Source organism: Lepidothrix coronata, unplaced genomic scaffold (genome assembly GCF_001604755.1).
Source record: "Lepidothrix coronata isolate B3197 unplaced genomic scaffold, Lepidothrix_coronata-1.0 Scaffold178, whole genome shotgun sequence".
NCBI classification, from domain to species: domain Eukaryota; kingdom Metazoa; phylum Chordata; class Aves; order Passeriformes; family Pipridae; genus Lepidothrix; species Lepidothrix coronata.
In genome coordinates this window covers 1,116,372-1,122,659 of record NW_016690358.1, presented here as the reverse complement: position 1 = coordinate 1,122,659, position 6,288 = coordinate 1,116,372, and the positions used below count along the sequence as shown (strand labels likewise).

Sequence of the window (6,288 nt, the reverse complement as noted above, 5' to 3'; positions counted from 1 at the left end):
GACCAGTGATGGCTGTCCCCAGTGCCAGAAGGGGTTGCCTGGGTTACTCTGGGATGTGAATGGACACACTCCACACCTCCATGGACCCCCACTGCTGCCAAAACAGCTCCACATAAGTCTGCAGCAAAGCCCAAATCATGGAATGGTAGGCTTGGAAGGGACCTGAAAGCTCATCCAGTCCCACCCCCTGCCATTGACAGGGACACCTCCCACTAGCCCAGGTTGCTCCAAGCCCTGTCCAACCTGGCCTTGGACACTTCCAGGGATCCAGGGACAGCCACAGCTTCTCTGGGCAACCTGTGCCAGGGCCTCCCCACCCTCACAGGGAAGGATTTCTTCCCAATATCCCATATAACTCTGTCCTCTGGCAGTTTGAAGCCATTCTCCCTTGTCCTGGCACTCCAGGCCCTTGTCAATAGTCTCTCTCCATCTTTCCTGTCGGCTCCTTCAGGCACAGGAAGGCCACAGTTTGGTCACCCCAAAGCTTCTCTTTTCGAGGCTGAACAATCCCAACTCTCCCAGCCTTTCCTCCCAGCAGAGCTGCTCCATCCCTCTGACCATCTTGATGCCTCCTCTGGACTCTCTCCAGCAGCTCCACGTCCTCCCTGTGCTGTTCCCCAGGGCTGGAGGCAGCTCTGCAGGGGGGTCTCAGCTGAGGGGCAGAGGGGCAGAATCCCCCCATCCCATGCTGGCCAAGCTGCTTTTCAAAATTCTCCTGGAAAAATGAACCAGGGAGCACTGAGCTGAAGCTGAAATGCAGTGGCAGATCCGAGGTGCTGCTGTGCAGCTCTGGTGGGTGATTGGGAGTTTCCCAGGACAGCAGGAGCAGAAATCCATGTTTCCCATCGTAAATCCCTCAGTCAGCTCCCCGTCTCCACCTAGAACTGCCCGATCCACTGTGAATCACTGGCACCCAAACACACGAGGAATCTCTTGGCACTGCTCGCGCTCATTGAATGGCTTTGATGTGTATTGCAATTCCAGCTGCGTCCTGGTTATTACTGGGAGCTGTTTATATATCCAGGGCTCTCCGTGGAGGGAGCAGGGCCATGCTGGCAGCAGCACTCGCAGGGAATGTTTTCCAACACCAGAGTCCCCCGGGATGTCTGTGTGGAGCCGCGACACGTGGCGCTGTTTGTCCGTGCCCATCCTGCTGCCCAGCCCCACAATGGGACTTGGGTCCCTTCCTGCTCTGCACACATCCATCCCACTCCAAAGCAATCCAACCAGGATGCTGAGCACCCTCCCCTAAAGAAAACACCCCATTTAACAGGACTTTTGATTATTTGAGTTGGCAGGGAAGGCATAACATGCAGCAGTGGCCAGAAGTCAGAGCCAGAGCTGCTCTGCTTGGAAATGATGTGTGGATGTGTTTAGAGAAGCCAAGGCAATTTATTCTGGAGCAAAATACCAGAAGGGGATCTCCATCCCTTCACAGCAAGGCTGGGCACTTCTCTGCAGCAAAGCTCAAACATGTAGACCAGGAGGAGCATCCTTGGGGAACTCCAGGACCAGAGCACTGGGGGGAAAGTGCTTATTTACAACAAACCCAAGGTTTAGGTCTGCAAACTTCTCAAGTTCTCCAATGTGTCCCTCAGCAGCAGGCTGAGCTGTGGTGGAAGAAAGCATTGAATATAATCCTCTACCTCCTGCCCCAGCACCAGGGATGTGCCAGGGATGTTGGAGCTGTCCCATGGCAGCACAGGGCAATGTCACCTCCCTTGCCCTCAGCTTCCTCCCATCCCTAGAGGCTCCGTTCAAGCTTTCAGATTTCTCTCTATCTGCACCAGAAATGGTGGAATAAACAGCCAGATCATCACCTTTACTCCCCTCTTCCTCTGGCAAAGACTAAGTGCAGACAACAGCTCTTATCTTCAGTGATTCTTGATGCTTTCATGTGCCACATACATGAAAAAGCACCTGTGATCATTTCAGTTATCACAAGCAGCTCCTTCTCCCCACAGGAAAACAAGACAATGGCTCCTGCAAGGGAATTTTGGAGAAAGAGGAGCTGTTTGAGTCTGGCAGTGGCTGAAGGATACTGGCCCCCCATGATGATCTCAGGACGTTTATTTTTGTGCTGAATGTGTGGAGTATCTTAAGGCATTTGCAAATCAATGTCCAGAATCACAGACTTGTTTAGGTTGGAAAAGCCCTCTAGGATCCTCAAGTCCAACCCCCAGCGCTGCCAATTCCACCATATCCCCAAAGGGACACATCTACCTTCCTCAAAAGAAGTATATCTAACTCTTTAAGAAGGGCAGATATGTGCCTAAAACATCCTTTTTCTCCATTATATTAGTGGATTTAGTATCTGTCCATAACCCTGTCCGTTATTAGCGTGATGCTCATTTAACCTGCTCTTCAAAACCCCTAGAGAAGGTTACCCCACAAATTATCCAACACAATTCACTCCTAGAAACTCACTGCCTTTATGTGAAGGCAGTTTCCTATTGCCCAGCCTTCCTTTTCTTTACTTCCTTTTCTGGTCCTGTTCCCAATGGATTTAGAAAACCAACCAGTCCTTTCCTCTCTGTGAAATCAAAGATCTGATCATGGCTCCCCTTTCCTGGACTGACAAGGACAGTTTTGCCAGCCTGCTGCCCAGTAAGCTGAAAGACAAAAACACGGAAAAGATCTGAAAAGTCACGTCTGATTTTCACAGCCAAACCCCGTCTGGAAATAAAACACATTTTATTATGTAGTCACCATAGTTTACACACTGTTTTACTTCCTGTTTGGCTGAGATCATTGTCATAAAGCCTCAGACACAAAACCAATTATGGCTCCAAAGTAGTTACATGAGGAAAATGGGATCAATCAGGAGCTCACTGCACCCAGAGGGTCCTGAGGGGTGGGCTCTGAGCTCCTGGGAACCCCACACTGGGTGTGAGGGTCTCACTCCAGACACACAGCACTGCCAGGACACTCAGACAGGCTCTGCTGGACACCAACAGCATAAGGACCAACCACAAAATTCACCCCCACCCCCTCTACAGCTCCCAGTATCAAATCATGGCATCCCAGAATGGTTGGGGTTGGAAGGGACCTTAAAGATCATCCAGTTCCACCCCCTGCCATGGGCAGGGACACCTCCCACTAGCCCAGGTTGCTCCAAACCCCGTCCAACCTGGCCTTGGACACTCCTAGGGATCCAGGGGCAGCCACAGCTTCTCTGGGCAACCTGTGCCAGGGCCTCCCCACCCTCACAGGGTGGAATTTCTTCCCAATATCCAATCTAAACCTACTCTCTTTCAGTTTGAAGCCATTATGGGGTGTTGTAGGCAGTGGCTTCTCCAGCCACAGCTGGAGAAAGGTAGAGATCTGAGACAGGTCAGAGCAACAGCATGTCAGGAGTTCCTGGTCCCCTTTGGTGACAAATAGGGCCTGGAGATGCTCTCTGTCCCAGGTGGCTCCTGAGTGATGTGCAGAAGCAGGTGAGATGCATCTCACCCCCAGGGAGGGCACGTCCTGGCTGAAAACAGGCACATGAGCACTGCTCTGCCATGGCTGGTGCTGCCTTGGTCCCCATGCCACCCCCTGCAAGGGCACTGCTCCTCCCAGACCCTGTGGCAGTGCAGCCACGTGGCATCAGGAGGGGACAGTGTGCTGGAAGGATTCAGCCTTCCCTGCTGTCCCTTTCTGTCCAAAACCTTTAACTCCCCTGGTGAGATGGGTCACCGATGGGATCAGACTCAGCTGCTTTCTGTACCTGTATTGTCATTTCTTTCATTAATCTTAACCACAGAGAGCACCAGGGTCACCAGCAATAACCATTTTAAAATCCTAATTAGCTTCTGCCTTTCAACAGTAGACTCAAAGTCACCTTCCCAAAGTTAAACCACAGAATCACAGAACATTCTGAGTTGGAAGGGACCCACGAGGATCAGTTGGGTTTGATTTGAGCATTTAAAGTGCATTTTACATTTTCCAGGTCTTGTCCCCAAGTGTGAGAACTGGACGTATCTTTTTCCCATTTTCAAGGGCAGCATTTGTAATTGGCATCTCATCTCACCATTGGGGGTTGGATTAGTTCACCTTTAAAGGTTCCTTCCAACCCAAACTGTTCTATTCTATGTTTCTATGGTCACAGGAGCTGGGGCTTAAAGAAAAACACCCGGGATGCTGAGAGCAGGCAACATGGGGCACTGGGGCAGGGATGCCTTGTCATGAACCCAAAAGAAAACCAACCAAACAAAAAACCCCAAACAAAACCACCTTTCAGTTGAGAAACTGAGGACTCAAGAGCAACACCTACAACCTTGCATGGACCTGCAAGACTACCCACTCCTTCGGGGAAGGCAGCACCAAGTCAGTCCCCAGGGCTGCAACCCCCTCCAGACATAGCCAAGGCTTCATCCAGCATCCAAAGGTACAAATATATGGGACAGAAGGATCAGAGGTAGGAGACAAGAAGGTGAACAGCCCCACTGGCTACTGGAAGCCTTTACAAACCTCGTCCATCCATGCCTTAAGGTCTTAAGGGAATAAAAAACATGTCCTCCGGAGTACAAGCCACATCCCCTTCTCTGCCAAGACTGAGCTGGAGGCAAACCAGGCAGGGAATGACCCCATGGATTTCTGTGGCCTTCCATGTTTCCCCTGTAACAGAGGCAGATGGCTCCCCAAAGGGTTCAGCTCCAGCTGGGGAGGAGGACACTCATCCTGGCTGGATAAACTCCAGTACTAATTTACTCAGAACCTGCACTCAGTGTTTGCTGCTTCTTATTTGCAAATACTTTTGGAAGAACTACCTATTCCAAAGCCATTCCCACAGAAGATCAGGAAAAGCCAAACCACGAAAGGAACAAGAACACCAGTGCAGTAGTGACAGTCACAGATTAGCACCACTAACACTCTTTACTCTTTCATTTCAGGTTCCACAGCCTCCACAAACTCCTCCATCGATGCTGTAACAGGTACCTGCCAGGTTGGGATGTGCTTTATGTGTCTGTTTGGATGTGGATGCACATGGAAATATGGGGATGCAAATGGAGAGCCCACAAATGAGGACCTGATTCCAAACTGCTGAGGCACCTTCTGCCATGATCCTGCTCTGTGCACATCCACCACCACTCACCCCCAGATCTCCAGGGACATGGGGGCCACTGTGCCCCAGAGGGTGACCTGGTTTGGCCCCCTGTTTGTCTGGAAGAGAGCAAGGCTGTGTTCCAGAAAGCCTGGAGAAAGAGGGATCCTGCCTTGTCTTTGCTCCCTGTTTCCCTCAGCTGTTTCCCAGCACGTTGTCCTCTAGGGATCCATGGATCCTCAGCCATGGTCCCTTTCCCTGTTGGTCCCTACAGCCACACCGGTGACAAACCCTCTCCACGGCATCTCTTGCCTCCCTCACCCTTTCAGCTCTTCTGGTCCCACCCTCCCTGTGGGATCACCAACATGGAGCACGTGTAGGACACGTCACCTCCATGTCCCTCTGCTTGTGTTACAGGTCCACCCCAGCCAACAACACCCAGCCCTGAAGTGAAGAACCACACCTCAGGTAACACCTAGCTGGAGACCCAGGGAACAGCTGGAGCTGTGTCAGGGCAGGCTCAGGTTGGATCTCAGCAAAAGGTTCCTCCCCCAGAGGCTGGTTGGGCACTGCCCAGGCTCCCCAGGGCAGTGGGCACAGCCCCAAGGCTGACAGAGCTCCAGGAGGGTTGGGATGATCCTCTGGGGCACAGGGGGTGACTCTTGGGGATGGGCCTGTGCAGGGCCAGGGGTTGGACCGGATGATCCTTGTGGGTCCCTCCCAACTCAGCACATTCTGTGATTCTGTGAGCAGAGCAGCTCAGGGCATCCCAGTTTGTAACTGGTCTGACCCTCAGTCCAGCTGGGCCATCCAGCAGGAAATGGGGCTGTGCAGTGGCAGGTTAGATGACGACAGTGGTGGGGAAGAAGGAAGTTTTGTGGAGTAAGGGCTTCTGATCCAGCCAACTCACCCCAGAGGGATCAAGGCACAGGTGTGAGCAAGAACAGGGGAAAAAAGAATTAAATTGAATAGGGAGGATGAGATGGTTGTAGAGCAGAATCATAGAATGGTTTGGGTTGGAAAGGACCTTAAAGCTCATCTCGTTCCACCCCATCCCATGGGCATGGACACCTTCCACCAGACCAGGTTGCTCCAAGACCCGTCCAACCTGGCTGATCTTTAAGATCCCTTCCAACCCACCTTTCTGTGTTGCTGTGCCATGTACACAAAACCAATTACACAAGAAATTATCTCTGCAACTCCAGATCCACATCTGTTAGTCCACTTGGATCTTTGGAGACAGATCTGTTCCTAATATG

At 51.7% G+C, this 6,288-nt stretch overlaps 1 long non-coding RNA gene across 1 annotated transcript in view; it reads left to right on the top strand.

Annotated features, from left to right (window-relative positions):
* Window positions 1–5,554, top strand: part of LOC108504894 — an 11,864-nt gene extending 6,310 nt beyond the window's left edge. The window contains exons 2-3 of the long non-coding RNA XR_001877288.1: window positions 4,878–4,919; window positions 5,447–5,554. This is a non-coding gene — a long non-coding RNA (uncharacterized LOC108504894). The remainder of the gene's footprint in view (window positions 1–4,877; window positions 4,920–5,446) is intronic.
* Window positions 5,555–6,288: the final 734 nt, after the last annotated feature.